This window comes from Symphalangus syndactylus, chromosome 21, assembly GCF_028878055.3.
Source record: "Symphalangus syndactylus isolate Jambi chromosome 21, NHGRI_mSymSyn1-v2.1_pri, whole genome shotgun sequence".
In the NCBI taxonomy this organism is placed as follows: Eukaryota; Metazoa; Chordata; class Mammalia; order Primates; family Hylobatidae; genus Symphalangus; species Symphalangus syndactylus.
In genome coordinates this window covers 83,720,696-83,737,765 of record NC_072443.2, presented here as the reverse complement: position 1 = coordinate 83,737,765, position 17,070 = coordinate 83,720,696, and the positions used below count along the sequence as shown (strand labels likewise).

The window sequence follows — 17,070 nt, the reverse complement described above, 5'->3', positions numbered from 1 at the left end:
GTGAAAAGTTCATGGTCTATGTGGCATTTCGAATGGATCCTTTCTCCATGCGAAATTTTGTAACAGCACACATTGCTGTGGACAAAAATAGTGGTTCATTGGATTATGCAGATCTTCCAAATGTTGACACCTTTCATTGCATGATCTAAAAGAGAATTACATTTGCAATATCATCATTGACCTTTTATTAGAAAAAGTCTTTAAGTATTGGGAAGTGGTCAAGCTCATGGTGGCATGTCCAAGTTTCCCAAAATTTGAATTTTTGCTTAGAAGCTTGAATTTTATCACTATCAACAAATATTGGCCAATGGTTTTCTTAAAGCAATAGACTCACTTTGTGCATTTTAAAGAAAATATGTTAAATACTTGAGTTTGCATAATTATATTTTGTCTTTCAATGGTTCTTTCATGTAGAAAAATAGTGTTCCATATAAAAGGTAGCCGGTTCATTTCACAACCCAGTCTCACAAGTGCTTTTCCTTGAGACAACCACGATATGTCAGTATGCAGCAGCAGTTCTTTCTGCATACTTCTCATTTCAGCACACAGAACACTAAAAAAAACAAAAAAAAATCTCAACAATCAAGATGCAATTAAATTAATAATTTTTACTTTTCATCAAGGATATTCTTAGAAAAAGTTGACTTTTTATTTTTTTTAACCACAGTGCATGGCAGTAAAAAATGAAAGGCCAGGCTGGGCGCGGTGGCTCACTTCGGGAGGCTGAGGCAGGAGGATCACGAGGTCAGGAGATCGAGACCACGGTGAAACCCCGGCTCTACTAAAAGTACAAAAAAAATTAGCCGGGCGTGGTGGCGGGCGCCTGTAGTCCCAGCTACTCGGAGAGGCTGAGGCAGGAGAATGGCGTGAACCCGGGAGGCGGAGCTTGCAGTGAGCCGAGATTGCACCACTGCACTCCAGCCTGGGGGACAGAGCGAGACTCCGTCTCAAAAAAAAAAAAAATGAAAGGCCAAAAGTACAGTTCGGTGCCACTGTCTTGATTCATGCTATGGTGCCAGTAGTTTTAAAAAACATTACGTTTGCATCTTTAATGAAAATATTAACATAGTGAAAAAGAAAAAGAGCAACTTAGTATCACAGTAATATAGTTTCGACCTTGCAGACTCCCTGAAAGGATCTCAGGGATCACCAGGAGTCTGTAAAGCACCCTTTGAGCATTGTGATTCTAGATTCAAAATGTGGTCTTGGATGGGCACGGTGGCTCATGCCTGTAATCCCAGCACTTCAGGAGGCCAAGGCAGGCGGATCACCTGAGGTCAGGAGTTCGAGACCAACACTGCAAAACGCTGTCTTTACTAAAAATACAAACAAATTAGCCAGGTGTGGTGGTGCATGCCTGTAATCCCAGCTCAGGAAGTTGAGGCAGGAGAATCGCTTGAACCCAGGAGGCAGAGGTTGCAGTTTAGCCGAGATCGCACCGCTACACTCCAGCCTGGGCAACAGAGTAAGACTGTCTCAATAAAACGTACACACACACACACACACACACACACGCGTGCGCGGGCCAAAAACCCTTAGTTTAAAACACAAACACATTGTACAGCTGCACAAAAATATTTTCTTTGTTTATATCCTTTTTCTATAAGCTTTTTTATATTTTTAAATATTTGTATTACTTTTTAAACTTTTTTTGCTAAAAACTAAGACAAAAACACAAACATTAGGTTAAGCCTACACCTGGATGGGATCATCAATATCACTGTCTCCCACCTCCACATCTCATCCAATTGGCAGGTCTTCAGGGGCGTAACAGGCATGAAGTTCTTACCTTCAGTGAAAACAATGCCTTCTTCTGAATATCTCCTGGAGTTCTTGCCAGAGACTGTTTTATAGTTAACTGTTCTTTAATAAGTAGAAGTACATGCTAAAATAATGAAAAGCATGGTATGTGGTTCATAAACCAGTAACAGTCATTTGTTATCATTATCAAGTATTATGTACTGTACATAATTGTATGTGCTATGCGACTGGCAGCACAGTAGGTTTGTTGACACCAGCATCACCACAAGCACGTGAGTAATTCGTGACGCTATGATATTAGCACACTACAATGTCACTAGGCAATAGGAACTTTTTAGCTCCATTATAATCTTAAGGGACCACCCTTATATCTGTAGTCTGTCATTGACCAGACCATTGTTACGTGGCACATGACTGTATATACAATGGAATACTATTCAGCATTTAGAAAGAAGGAAATCTTGCCATCTGCAACACGAATGAACCTGGGGAACATTATGCTAAGTTAAATAAGCCAAACATAGACAAACACTGCATGATCTCACTTATACGTAGAATCTAAAAAAGTTGAGTTCATAGAAGCCGGTAGTAGAATGTTGGTTGCTAGGGGCTGGGGTGTGGGAGAGGAAAAAAAATGGGGAGGCATTGGTCAAAGGGTACAAAGTTTGAGTTAGGCAAGATAAGTAAGTTTCGGAGATCTATTATATAGCATAATGAGTATAGTTAATAATAATTTATACTTGAAAATTGGTAAGAGGTTAGATCTTAAATTGATAAGAGAGTAGCATTTAAGATCTACTCTCACCACAAAAATTTATGAGATGATGGATATGTTAATTAGCTTGATTTCATCATTTAGCAATATATATATATATATATATCAAAACATCACTTTTTACCCTGTAAATATTTACAAGTTTTATTTGTCAACTATACCTTAATAAAGCTGGGGAGAAAATGCATGTCCCTGAATCCCATCATGGGCCTACTCAAACAGAGTATCTGAGGAGGAGGCAGGGCTACCTGAGCAGCAGCACAGGTTGTACACTGCACACCTTGCACAAAGGTATACAGTTAGCGAAGATTTGAGCTTGAAGTTTGCATTTTAAAGAAATTGCATATGTGAATCTTGGTTATAGTAGAACTTTAAGTGTTCTAAAGCAGTTGTTCTTCATCTTTATGTGCATCAGAATTACCTGTCTTAGGGTTGAAAACACAAATTTCTTTGTGCCATGCTTGAACTACCTAATTAGAAACCTGAGCATCTGTATTTTCAAGGAAATACATAGCCAATTCTGCCACCTACCAAAATGTAAGAGCCATTTTTCTAGACTAAAAATGGTATAGCTGTCTACAAGAAATCAACTCAACAAAAGCTGAAGACAACACACACACAGCTTAGGAAACTCAGGCATCATTTGGACAGAGTCTATTCAACAGCTATAAATTTGTTGTTTAAAATAACCAATGCTTTTTTAAATGCAACTTTCCGTAGTTTTCTGTTGTTATATTTGTTTTCATTCTGTCAGTATGGTATTGGATCTCAACCTTGTATGTTATTCCACCAACATCTTGAAATTTATTTAGCCATATTTTTGTGGTTTTATATGAATGCTTACTACACAGAGTCTGATTTTTTAAAAGGTTTTATCTTATGCAAGATTCTTCAAGAGAAAAGACGAACTTAGTTTACTGTCAAATTACCAAACTGACTCAGATTTTTAAAAACCATTCAAAGTTTCATGTTATGCACTTAACATAAAAGAAAGACTCAATGTAAATGTCATGTCTGGTAATGATCCTATTCCTGGGATCTTTTACATGAAACAGAGTGGGCAGGAACATTCTATGGCTGCCAAAATGGAATTAAACACATGGAAACAAAGAAACAAAAGCAAAACTCACCCCTTCCAGATAACAGGGAAACATGTAGATAAACCAGTGATTTTCCTTCCAGCTAACCACTGAAGTAGAGACATGTATTTTAACAATTGTAAGGGCACTGGGCTTAAGGAAACGCAAAGTAAAAACTAGGTTATAATGTTGTCCTAGATGGGAAAATGCCAAATCTGCCAGTCACTCATGAAAAGAACACAGCCCCAGGCAACTGATACTGATACATTCAAAGATTATAGTTATGTATGATTACAGAATAGCATTTCATAAACTCTATCAGACAGAACAACTCTTTAATGGAATGTTAAGAGTTGGGAGGGAGAAAAAAGTTGGTCATTCTAAGGTCCAATTAATTTGAAAAACCATGAGTTACACAGAATTAAACAAATTTTTTTGACTGTGGAACTTCTCAGAGCCCTTCTGTACTAATGTGCATTACACCTCTCCCAGAAGAAAAAAGCATGCAGCATTTTTCAAACTTCTGATACTTTGATGCTTTTTTATTTAGCTTCTCACTGGGCTAGAGTTCTCTGGGACACACCCAGGGAAATATTGATACAGACAGGTCAAACAATTAAGGCAAATGCTCAGCCGTATACCTGAACTGTGGTAGAACAATCTAGATGCCACAGAAGTGGTGAAGGCATGCCCAACAGCCAGCCCCACTATATCAAGTCCCTTAGCCTCTCTCCATCGGCCTTAGCTCTGAAAGAAAGATGATGCTTATTAGTAAAGTGCCCTGGGATGGCTGGGCAAGAAACACTAAATAAGAACAAATTATTACCCTCATTACAGGGTAGATGATCTAATAAACCATCTCTATTACTTACAAAGTTTGGAGGCCTGCTATTTTTTTCCTTTTAACTACACTCCAATTTGGCCTTAAAAATCTATGCTAAAAATAACTTATAGGAAATATCCCGAAACTATAACATAAACTTTCTTATTGGACCTCTGTCTGTTTGCACATTCTCAATGACTGCCAGTCGCCTACAGGTAAAACCCAAATTTCTTAGCCTGCTGTACAACTCTCCGTCTTTTAGGAGCTGTAGAGTTTATGATTAAGATCATGGTCTTTGTAGGGAGACAGACTGGGTTCACATGCAGGCGCCACTCTACTACATCTGAAGTTATTTCTCTTCTTTGAGCCCTAGATTATCAAAGTATGGTCCATGAACTGGCAGCATCAGCAGCATTTGGGGCTTCCTAGAAGGGCAGAAATTCGGGCTCCATTGAAAACCTACTGAATCAGAATCTACATTTCAACAAGAGCGTCACATTATAGTTTGAGAAGAACTACACAAATTCTCATACGCTTTGACTAGCTCATCTGCAAATTGGAGGGAATAATAGTAAACTTGGAGATGGCATTCATCGTCTACTCCTTTGAATCCATCCTCACGTCCTAAGGTCCACTCAAATGTCCTTACCTGTCTCTTTCCCTTCATTACCTTAGTCCAGGCTGTTCTCATTTCTTTCCAGATCTCTTGCAATGGCCACTCAACTCATTACAATGCATCTCCTCTTGCTTCCTTCTATTCTGTTTTACTTACTGCAACCAGAGAAATCTCCCAGGAAAAGCAAATGTGATCAGAGCTTCCATGAGCTCTCAAAATAAAGGCCAAAAGACTTTCACAGAACTACAACCTCTGTTGAGGGGATCGCTTCCCACCTCTATATCTTATCTTGCACGATGCTCCACCTGGTTTCCTCTGCTCCAGAAGCACTGGTAAATTCTTTTTTCCATTCCTTGAACTAGCCACCCTCCTTCCCAATACAGAATATTTGCAAAACCATCCTCCTGGTCATCAGTGCCTTCCCCTCAACTCTTTACCTGGTTAACTCCTTCTCAATCTTTAGATGTCAGCTCAAATGTCATCCCTCTGAAAGCTTTCCCTGAGCCTCCTACCCAGCAGCCAAACACACTGCCTGACCTGTTGCCTGTGCCCCATAAATATTTGTTGAATAAATGAAGGAATTAATGAATGTTCATTCATATGGTTATTGTGACAATCAAATGGATTGAAACCTATAAATCATTGAGCACAGTGCCTGGTAGAGAGCAAAAGCTTAATGCAGTACCAGTGGTAATATATTTTGAATATTAGTCTTTCTAAAAACTAGACCCCAAGCAGTACTTAACAGGGGCTAACCATTAGAATCACCTGGGAAATGTTACACTTCTCAATGTCCAGGCTCTGCTACAGACCGATTAAGTCAGAATCTCTAGGGGGTGGGACCCAGGCACCTGAGGATTTTAAAACTCTACAGGAGATTCCAACGTACAGCCAAAGTGTGACTGCTTTACTCTTTGTCTCACTGTGGTCTCCCAGCCTTCCAGAGAATAGCATACTGGGCGTCAAGAAGAGTCCTCATTAATCATGGCATGAGTCTGTGGCCCACAGAAAGGGGCAATAATATGAATACATGTAGTAAAAATCTGGCAATTCATTTCCCCTGGCCCCTTGACAGCAGCCAGATGGTGGGAAAACTCTCCATCTATTACCCAAGCCAGAAGAAAACCTTTCTGGGAAAATCCAAGTTGCCCGAACTACTGTTGGGAGGAAGTATGGTAACACGTGAAGATGACTCTGGCCCTTTGGGTTAAGTGATGACTTAACGAAATTCATCAGGACTCCATTATAAATCTGTCATAATTGTTTTGTTGAAACAATTGCTTTGTGGGAGCAATTAATTCCAACTGCTAAAAAAAAGGTGAGAACTCCTGAGTGTTCCATCAGGCACCAAGAAATAGGTGAGCTGGGAAGCATTTGCCCTTACCTTCTGTCTTCTTTGCTACTCATGTATTCGGAGTGTCAGGAGACCACACTGTACTTTAAAGGACTCCTCTTCCAAATAACCAATCTTCTGCTATGTAAAAACATGATTAAGAACACACATATTCGTACTGTATTTCTCACTCATTTCGAACTTTTCAAAATGTGATATTGCCAGAGAAGCTTTACCTCTTTTAAGGGTTTCACACACACACACACACACACACACACACACACTGCCTTGGTTTGAAAAACAACATAGAACGCAGGCCTCATACAATTTGAGAACCATTTACAATTATAACCTACCAAGTCAGAGCTGATACGAAGCCAACACAAAGGCCTCAGAATTGTTATGAAAGGAACAGAATTGCTCTCTGGAAATAATATCCCAGTGGGCTAAATTCCCCCTCCCCCTGTTCCTCCAAGGTGGTAGATTGCAACAACAACAAAAAAGCATGATTCATGAATATAAATTTTTCTTGGCTTTTAAAATCATACACTGGCATAGTCCTCCCCGAACTTCAGCCAAATGAGAATACACAGATAATGACAATTTTACAATAAGTGGTTCCAGGACACAGGCTTTTCAAGATCCACAAATGAAAGGCACTATAAAAAAGAGTATTATTATTATTATTATTATTATTTCAAGCACCCAGAAAAACCACAATCAATGATTAGCCATAACAATTAAACTAACAATAGTACATCTGGAATCAGCTCCATGGTAATATGTACTTCATGCTTAATAGTTCAAATTAATTCAATCTGATGGTGTTAGACATACCAGTTAGGAGTTGGAGAGCAACAAAATTCACATTAGCTTCCACTTCAAAACATACTATGAAGAGAGAAGGAAGGAAATGAAGCTATAAATAGCAGTGGTAAATACGAAAGGCTCAGAGATTATATGGTCAGGAATAACTCTCAGCTATTAGGAATTCAGTGATGAAAATATGAAGGCTGATATTTCTATCCTTGCACATTCCTCCAGAGTCAGTGACTGAGCCACCCATCGGAGCAACAGATCCAAAACCCTAAAGTCAGCACGATTATATTCAAAGAAGAGGGTGCCTGCTTCATTCTGCTCACAGCATCCTTTACTAGTACCCCATTTATATTGCAGAATACATGGAGAATTTATCATTTTCAGGTTATAGACTTCAAGAAATAAGAAAAGAGAGCAGGGGTTGGGGCAGGCATAAAAGGCGGGGTAGTTATTGCCTGATTACCTTATCTGTCTCACTCCCCCTTGAAGATTCACTAGATAACTGTCTTAAGCTGCACTACAAATATTCTCTAGGGCAGGATTTCTCAACCTTGGCACTGGAGACGCTTTGGCCTAGGCCATTCTTTGCTGTGAAGGGCTGTCCTGTGCATTGTAGGATGTTTAGAAACATCCCTAGTCTCCACCTTGTAGATGCCAGTAGCATCCCCTACCCCCAGTTGTGACAACAAAGTGTCTTCAGACATGGCCATATGTCCTCTTGGGGGGAAAATCATACTGGTTGAGAACTGTCACTTTAATTCTTTTTTTTTTTAGATGGAGTCTCGCTCCATTACCCAGGCTGGAATGCAGTGGCACGATCTCGGCTCACTGCAAACTCTGCTTCCAGGATTCAAGTGATTCTCCTGCCTCAGCCTCCCAAGTAGCTGAGACTACAGGCATGAGCCACCACACCCGGCTAACTTTTTGAAGTTTTAGTAGAGACGGGGTTTTACCACATTGGCACTGGTCTCGAACTCCTGACCTCAAGTGATTTGCCCGCCTTGGCCTCCCAAATTGCTGGGATTACAGGCATGAACAACCATTCCTGGACTACTCTAAGTCTTAATTCACTTGTTTCTGGGCATCGGGAGGAAAATCCAGAGGGCAGACTCCCTTCTAGACTCTTCTTCCTCATTAGAGATGAGCATAGATTGTATTGCCAGCTGTGTGCAAGGCAGCACTCTTCCCATGACATGCCGACTCCTCCTCCTAACACCTTTTGCACATATAGGCTTGTTGCATATAATACAGAAATTTGGAACTTGGCACTCTTCTATTCATTGTGCGGGAAAGAGTTAACACAGCAGGCCCGAGATGGCCTATCCTTAGAAGGCCTGTTTGCAATGTTGGCCTTTGGTTAGCAGCTGGGAATCTGAGCTGGTAAACAGTTCCCTACACTAATATGACATTTTTCCTAAATTATAGAGTGGCCACTATGCCTCACCTGTTTGTACAAACAATGTGGTTTATGCTCAACACCTGCTTTCCTTCTGGGAGTCTGGAATTTGTGTAAGTGCTAGGCAGATCAGCTCCCAGCAGGAACCTTGGGCACTGAGTCTCTAATGAGCGCCCTACTAGGCAACACTTCAAACTTGTTGTTGCAGCTTGTTGCTTAAGGAACTAAGAGCATCCTGCGTGACTGCACTGGAGGAGGACTCCCGGACGCTTACTCCTGATTTCTCCAGACTACACACCATGCACCTTTTCCCTATGTTGATTTTACTTTGTGTCCTTTCACTGTAGCAAACCAGAACCAGAAGAAAACAAGGCTGAGTCCTAGGGGTCCTCCTCGGGACTTACAGAACCTTGCGAGTGGTCTTGGGGACCACCAATACAGTGACTTACTCAACATTCTATTTGTGCGCCTCTATTTCTAGATACAGCAAAGACTTAAACTCCAAGCCCTCGCAGAATGTATGTGGTAGCAGCCAGCAAAGCATTAATTCTAGCATACTTCAAGCTTCTTTCATAGAAAACAAGCCCTGTGGCATCTCTTTTTTGTTTTTATAACAGCTTTTTAGAGATATAATTCACATATCATACAATTAATCAATCTAATGTGTACAATTCAAGATTTATATTCATAGAGTTGTGCAACCACGAACACAATCAATTTTAGAACATTTTCATCACCCCACAAAGAAACCCTATATCCATTTACAGTCACTACCCATTTTCTCCCAACCACCCAGCCCTAGGCAACCACCAGAGTTTCTGCTGCTATGGGTTTACCTATTTTTGACACTTCACATCGGGTCATACAATATGTGGTCTTTTGTGAGTGGCTTTTTTCGCTTACCCAAATGTTTTCAAGGTTCAGCCATGATGTAACATGTATCAGCACTACATTTCTTTTTATTGCTGAATAATATTTCATTGCATGGATATACCACATTTCATTTATCCATTCATCAGTAAATGGAACTTTGGGTTGTTTCTACTTTTTGGCTACTATGAATAGTGCTACTATGACCATTTGCATACAATTTTTTATGCACATATGATTTCATTCCGCTTGAATAGATACCTAAGGGTGGAATTTCTGGGTCATATATATATTTAACTTTTTAGGAAATTTTCAAACTGTTTTCCGAAGTAGCTACACCATTTACTTACCAGTAGCACTGTAACAGAGTTCTAATTTCTCCACATCCTTGCTAATAGTTACTATTATCTGTCTTTTTTTTTTTTTTTTTTTTTTTTTTTTTTTTTTTTTTTTTGAGACAGCCTGTCACCCAGGCTGGAGTGCAGTGATGCAATCTTGACTCACTGCAACCACCACCTCCCAGGTTCAAGCAATTCTCCTGCCTTAGCCTCATGAGCAGCTGGGATTACAGGCATGCCCCACCATGCCTGGCTAATTTTAGTAATTTTAATAGAGATGGGGTTTCACCATGTTGGCCAGGCTGGTCTCAAACTCCTGGCCTCAAGTGATCTTCCCTCCTCAGCCTCCCAAAGTGCTGGGATTACAGGCATGAGCCACCATGCCCAACCTTATCTGTCTTTTTGCTAATAACCGTCTTAGTGGGTGTGATGTGGTATCTCGTTATGGTTTTGATTTGCACTTCCCTGATGGCTAATGATGTTGAGCATCTTTTCATGGGCTTATTAGCCATTTATTTGCATATCTTCTTTGGAGAAATGTCTATTCAGACCTATTTGCCGCATTTTAACTGAGCTATTTGTCTTTTTATTATTGACTTGTAAGAATTCTTTTTATATTCATATTCTATATCCAAGTTTCTTATCAGATATATGATTTGCAAAACATTTCTTCCATTTTGTGGGTTAGTTTATTATCTCAGTGATATCCTTTAAAGCATAAAAGTTTTAATTTTTAGGATGTCCAATTTATCTATTTTTTTCTTGCATTACTGTGCTTTTGGCACTATAGCTAAGAAACCATTGCCTAACACAAGGTCATGAAGATTTATGCCTATGTTTTTGTCTAATAATGTTACAGTTTTAGCTTTTCGATTTAGGACTTTGATACTTTAAGGTAATTTTTGTATATAGTGTGAAGTAGGGGGTCCAACCTTATTCTTTTGTGTGTGGATATCCAGTTGTCTATGGCATCTTTTGAATCACTCCCAGAGATAGTTTCAGGTAATTTTTGTCTATACAAATTAAGGTAACAGGTACCAAAACACAGAACCTATGTATGTGAGAAACTGCCTAAGAGCCTTTATAAAAACTTTTGCAATTGGTGTTCTTTTTTTCTATTTTCAGAATATGCTCAGTATTTTGCTATATCAGGAAGCAGTACCACCATTATTACCACTGGTGCTACTACTACTAATAATAATAGTAACTAACAGATATTTAGTACTTAGTATGTGCCAGGCACTACACTTGCATTTAACATTCATTAACTTTTAAGCACTACACATGCTTTAACTTATATGATCTTCCTGCCAACACCATGAGATAGGTAGAATCATTATCTTCATTTTACAGATGATATTAAGGCTCACTGATGTAAAATAATTTTCCTTAGGTCATAGAACAAGCAGGAAAAGTGATTTAAAAAAATTGAGGGAAGGAATGGCACTGGAAATTGAGGGAAGGAATGGCACTGGTAATTGAGGGAAGGAATGGCACTGGAAATTGAGGGAAGGAATGGCACTGGAAATTGAGGGAAGGAACGGCACTGGAAAGTGAGGGAAGGAATGGCACTGGAAAGTGGAGGCCAAGTAATGTCGGATAGCAAATTCTAACAAACAGTAGCTAAGCACATATGCAAAATATACAAAAATAAACAAGCCAAAATGTAGCACTGGTAGATGACATTCCCAGTTTTGATCAAGTTGCTGACAACGAAGGATTGGTCTCCCTTTCTAACTCAGCAAAGGGTAGGAAATCTTATCACTCAAGATATCAATCAAGATTTATTTGATCGCTGAAAGGGTTTTGTCAACACTCCAAAAATTGTATTAGTGACTAGATGATTGATGGAGTAAGTCAATTAGAACCAGATCAGAAATCGAGATTGAAGTCAATTACTTCCAATCTGAAAATTAGGAATCATTAAACAATAATATCATAGATGGCATCAATTTTCAAAACTACCCTTTCTGTGTTTGTCTATAGGGCAAAATTCAAGTAAAAAATAACTTTGAAAAGCCTAAAACTATAGAGCAACTTGATCTTGGGAGTGTTTTCCCAGATGGGTAGTGGGGTGAGTCTGGTCAGTTTTCAGTGGAGAAAATGTAGATGAGATAAGCAGTTGATGTTCCCAAATTCAAATAACTTTATGGCAGAAAAGTCAGTCAAGTTTAATTATCTTTCCCTATACTAGCTGAGTCCTTAATGATAAATACAATACTAATAGCTGACATGTATTTTTTTTTTTTTCTTGAGACAGAGTCTCGCTCTGTCGCCCAGGCTGGAGTGCAGTGGCGCAATCTCGGCTCACTGCAAGCTCCGCCTCCCGGGTTCACGCCATTCTCCTGCCTCAGCCTCTCCGAGTAGCTGGGACTACAGGCGCCCGCCACCACGCCCGGCTAATTTTTTTGTATTTTTAGTAGAGACGGGGTTTCACTGTGGTCTCGATCTCCTGACCTTGTGATCCGCCCGCCTCGGCCTCCCAAAGTGCTGGGATTACAAGCGTGAGCCACCGCGCCTGGCTACATGTATTGAGTCTTACATTATATAGCCCTCTAAGTACCTGAAAGATGACAACTAATTTATTTAAACCAAGGCGTATGAAGTAAGTACTACTATTTTATTCCCATTTTATATAAGAGGAAAAGGATGTGCAAAATGCTAATTGACCTGCTTAAGAGGTAGAGTGAGACCTTGAACCCCTGCAGTATGTTTGTCCTCCTAATAGTGTCTCTATATGGTTTCAGAATAGAAGCAAACAGACACATAAGGGTTAAGCATGGCTAACCTAACTCCAAGTTGAGTCTTTTTACACTAGGCAATGCTGTCTTCAATATATTTATAATGACTTTATGCGCCAAATAACATTTTGAAGTTTATTTCCTCCCAGTACAGAAACATCACTGCATTTCCACTGGGATTTTCAGTACTGTCTGTTGTGGAACTGGTCTGGGCCTAGTGAGTATTGCTTTATCATTCTTAAATAAAAACCATTATAGAGAATGCAGAAAACAATTTCCCTTTCAGTTTCCCCACTTCTACCCATACTGAGAAAGATGGATCCTTAAAGCTCAGAATGTAATAAAAGCTCAAAATATAATAAAAGCTCAGTATCAGAAATGTTCCAAGTCCCTCTACTCTTTCCCTATAGTTAGGAAACTAAAATTTAATATAGGGCACAAACCTCCAGAGAATTCAGTGTATCGAAATGTTAATACACTTTTATATATTTTAACTGAGATAAACAAGAAAGAGATAGGGAAGCCACAGCAGCTATGGCAAAGACATAATTATGATAAGACTAATCCAGCTAACAGCAATAGAAGCAGACAGTGACTCCACTATGATGCTGTGGTAGAGTTTGTATGGTCAGAAAACTGTATCAATACACAACGTGAATAAGGCAGGAGCCCCATTATAGGAAAGCAAATATAACTTACTATGTGACCCTATAAAGTAAAGCTCATCCAAAAGATCAAAGAGCATTTGTCCTATTACTAAAATATTATCCAAATGTATTTTATCAATTAAAACTTGGATAAAATCATTTGCTTCACTGAACAGTAATTTGAAAGGAGCACAGGCTGGGCACTGTGGCTCACGCCTGTGATCCCAGCACTTTGGGAGGCCAAGGCGGGCGGATCACAAGGTCAGGAGATAGAGACCATCCTGGCTAACATGGTGAAACCCCATCTCTACTAAAAAATACAAAAAATTAGCTGCGCATGGTGGCGGGTGCCTGCAGTCCCAGCTAATCAGGAGGCTGAGGCAGGAGAATGGTGTGAACCCAGGAGGCAGAGCTTGCAGTGAGCCGAGATCACGCCACTGCACTCCAGCCTGGGTGACAGGGTGAGACTCCGTCTCAAAAATAAATAAATAAAATAAAAGGAGCATAGTATGTCCATAACCAAATAGGAAGGAAAAAGCCTATTTTGATTTTCATAACAGAGCTTAAACATTGTGGCAAAACTTTAACATGCAGTGCATAATGTAAAAATTCTTCTACCAGCTCTCACGGGTGTGCTATCAACTATGTCACATTTCTCAGTCTTGACCACAAAAACACCATGAGATACACACACATTGCTGAAATACACTATTTCTCAACTCGACTTTATCTTCTACTCCAATAACCCTGTCAAAAGGAAAACTAGTCTGGTTACTTCATTTCTGGTAGATCCACATTAACTCCTTTCTTTTAATGCTCATTAACCTTTCTGTTAACAATACTTCTGACCCTCAATACCCACCCTTTCAGACAGGTCAAAACTAAATTCTTCAGTTTACCATTTAAGCCTTTCCTTCAAGTCTTTGCAGGTAAAATGAGATAAAAACAATCGTTTCTATTCCAGCCAGATTGAAATTTTCTACTACCCTCTTTACTCTTCCCATTAAATTCTACCTGGCAGTTTGTTTGCTTGTTTGTTTTTATTTTGTTTTGCTTTGTTTTTTTTAATTGTTTATTGTTTACTGAATCTGGGGCATATTAGATACACAAGCAATTTAAAATTTACATCTTTTAAATCAATTTTGAAGTGTTTTCTCACACACACACACACACACACACACACAATTGGCATGCAACAGTTGTCCTAAGGTGAAACAGTCACCTTATCAACAAAGTGTCATAAGTATTCTCACCCAAGGTTGCTTATCCTAAACCTGAAAACCTGTAACAAATTTAAATTACTTACATAAAACTCATTACTTGTAGTTTTCCCCTTGCAAAGATCTCCAAAAATATACAAGTAACTAATATACATCAGTCACAACATAATCCTGGATCATCCCCACATCAAGACCAGATGCTCCTTTAATTTTAAACCCATTATCAGAGAACAAGAGAAAGTCATTTCGTTTTACACAAAACAAAATTCACATATGCCGAAAAAGAAAGACCCAAGAGAAACAAAAACGAAAACCCTAGTGCTGACACTGATGTTCAGTGCCATGGTTAAACAGTGGCCCAAAGGCCACGGATCAAAAATAAAATAGCGGCTGTGTATCACTGCAATGAAATTTAAGAGGCTTTAACCCTTTGGCTTCAGAAATCCAGATTTTTCCAATTACATGAATGCATACTTCCTACATTCCAAGAGTGAAGAAAGTGGATGTGCCAGTGTGGAAAAAAAAAGAGCCACCATTCACTGGGACAACCAGAGAACTGGCTTTAACAGAGACCACTTAGAAAGTTATGCAAAAAAAAACAAAAAACAAAAGATGGTTGTAGTCTGCTTGTGTCATCAATTTTAAGTGGAGGCAACTGAGTCCTAAGGTTCAATGTAAAATATATGGGGGAAAATAGGTGCTGGGGCAAGTCTTACCTTTAAAAGCAAAACTTGAAAACAAAGTGTAAAAGTGCCCAGCCTGGCAGCATATGCCCAAGCCAGAGAGCTCTGCCATGAGCATGCATAGAAAATCTCAGGATTCATACTATTGTTTCTCATAAGGGCTCAACAAAATGAATCCTTAATAGCTTAAACCACAGAATGAGGGAATCCACAGAATGCAGTCATTTCAGTAAAGTACTATCAGGCTTTGTGCTGATTTCCTGAACAAACTGCATTTTATTATCAAAACAAAAGGAAAAGAAGATTTTTTTAAAAAAATCTATATTCCTATATTTCAATTCCAGTGTTTAATTTCTGGAAGGACCTATATAAAGGAGGCAGCATTCAATTAGGAAATTATGCCAATCAATTGTCAAATTTTCACTATGACTTTCCTAAAAAGGTGTTTTCTTCCAATTTCTATTAATCACAAAGAAACATAAGCTATGACTGTATAGTTCAGAAAATTAAAACATAGAAATTAATGGCTTATGACATTATCACCAAGGTGTTTGGTAAACAGTAAACTATGAGTTTGGAATCATCAGGAAGAGGCTTTTGAAACAACCCTCTGGACTTCAAAAAATCTCTTCAGGTGGTAGATGTGTCCCAATGTCATGAACAAGAGCTTCAAAGAACAACCGAAGGACGACTGGGCTGTTTGTGTTGTCACTAATGGCTCTGTGTGTCCTCTCCCAGACTTTCATGTATTCCTCTTCGTGCTGTACAGCTGTCATGGCCACAGCCAGCTCACTGATCATTTCTTCTAGTTTGTTCTGGTGAGCTTCTGTTTCCATGTCTTCTCCTTTTGGAGCCTCCCCAATATCAATGGTGAATATCACCATCTTTGGAGTCATGGTGGACACTCGGTTACTAAAACAAAATTTATATGTTCCATCCATGTGAGCAGAAAATGTGTATTTCCCACTGGATTCTTTGTCTCCTTTATAAATCCTTTTATTCTTAGGTCCTGTAATCTCCACGTTGATGCCCAGGAAGCCACCTTCGAAGATGAGGCCCATCTTGGTGCCTGAGGTGACCCACTTAAGCACTCCTCAGCATGTGCGTGGATGCTGATGAAATAGCCCAAGACCATGGTCAGGAGAGTGGTCTGGAGCAACAGCAGCTCAGCGAGCGTCACCACAGTGGGGCTGGAGCAGAGGCGAGGACTCGGATTGTGACCTCTAGAGCCACTGCCGCCATCACCACCCTACTGCCTTCGCCTACTTGGCACTTTTTGCTAATCCTAGGAAAAACGCAAACTCAAATGCCTTTTGTGCTGGGAGGTACTGTAAATAAATGAACAGAGAAGTCTAGTGTTAAGAAAAATAAGACAGGCCAGGTGCGGTGGTTCACGCCTGTAATCCTAGCACTTTGGGAGGCTGAGGCGGGTGGATCATGAAGTCAGGAGATAGAGACCATCCAGGCTAACACAGTGAAACCCTGTCTCTAATAAAAATACCAAAAAAAAAAAAAAAATTAGCCCAGCGTGGTGGCACACACCTGTAATCTCAGCTAATCGGGAGGCTGAGGCAGGAGAATTGCTTGAACTTGGCAGGCGAAGGTTGCAGTGAGCCAGGGTCTCGCCACTACACTCCAGCCTGAGTGATAGAGTGAGATTCTGTCTCAAAAATAAATAAATAAATAAATAAAGTAAAATACAAAAATAAGACAGCAGTACGTTACTGGCCGAACATATCCGAGTCATGCGTCATCAAAGAATGTTACCAGCAGTGAATCCGTACAGGTCTGCTGCAATTCTTACCTCTTCAGAAGAAAGAGTTCAATCGAGGGGCATAAGGCAGAAGGATACACCAAAGCAACTTTTAGAGCAGGAGTGAAAGTTTATTAGAAAGCTTTAGAGCTGGAATGAAAGGAAGTAAAGTACACTTGGAAGAGGGCCAAGTGGGTGACTTGAGAGATCAAGTGT

General features: G+C 39.7%; 1 protein-coding gene and 1 pseudogene across 2 annotated transcripts in view; both read right to left on the bottom strand.

Moving 5' to 3' along the window:
- The window catches only part of FHIT (fragile histidine triad diadenosine triphosphatase), a 1,518,095-nt gene that overhangs the window by 970,178 nt on the left and 530,847 nt on the right, over positions 1-17,070 (bottom strand). Inside the window, exon 1 of one of the 2 annotated variants that reach the window (XM_063630836.1) lies at positions 1,790-1,902. The exons of the other annotated variant lie outside the window; for it this stretch is intronic. The gene's annotated coding sequence lies outside the window, so the exon portion shown is untranslated. Of the gene's footprint in view, positions 1-1,789; positions 1,903-17,070 lie in introns of those variants that run through there. 2 annotated transcript variants of the gene reach the window in all.
- Positions 15,670-16,848, bottom strand: LOC129471681 (transmembrane emp24 domain-containing protein 2-like; annotated as a pseudogene).